Source organism: Gymnoscopelus braueri, assembly GCF_963280865.1.
Source record: "Gymnoscopelus braueri genome assembly, chromosome: 1".
Classification (NCBI taxonomy): Eukaryota; Metazoa; Chordata; class Actinopteri; order Myctophiformes; family Myctophidae; genus Gymnoscopelus; species Gymnoscopelus braueri.
Window position 1 is genome coordinate 24,490,819 of NC_137603.1, and position 559 is coordinate 24,491,377.

The 559-nt window shown below is 42.8% G+C and overlaps 1 long non-coding RNA gene across 1 annotated transcript in view; it reads left to right on the forward strand.

Annotated features, from left to right (window-relative positions):
- LOC308091459 overlaps window positions 1-11 on the forward strand; it is a 2,150-nt gene extending 2,139 nt beyond the window's left edge. Inside the window, exon 3 of the long non-coding RNA XR_013933718.1 lies at window positions 1-11. This exon is cut by the window's left edge and continues 209 nt beyond it. This is a non-coding gene — a long non-coding RNA (uncharacterized lncRNA).
- The last annotated feature ends 548 nt before the right edge of the window (window positions 12-559 follow it).

Sequence of the window (559 nt, forward strand, 5' to 3'; positions counted from 1 at the left end):
TTTTTTGTACATAGTGGTACTTTTTCTGTATTATCTGTATTTTCATGTTGATTTTTGAACTGTTTGGTTGCTACTATATATGTCTATGAAATTAACTCAAGGACCCCAACGGAAACAAGTCCGCAAGGACTTTTTTGGCCGGACCTTTTAGACAAAAGCATTATAAATGTAACTGTGTTGTTTTACATTCTTTTGCCTAATAAAAATTTCAATCAATCAATCAAAGAGAGATGCCATGAAGATGAGACTATGTGGTCAGTGAGACATTAGCCTCGATCTTTTATTTTTGCTAAAAAATAAAAGCCTGGACCAACCAGTTGATGTTCCGGGAATAGGAAGTGTTTCATTTCCCCAACCAACCAGAGTGCAGTGGGCGTCGCTCCAAATGTTGTGACATCAGGGCTCTCAATGCTACACATTGGGGAGGAGGAGGGGCGCGGGGCGGGGCAGGGGCTGACGGACAGATCGGTGAACCAATAGAATCCGGCGGAATTTTTCTCCGCAGATTTTGAACCCGCCCGTATAGACATGATATCAGACACGCTAGGGCAGTCTAGTG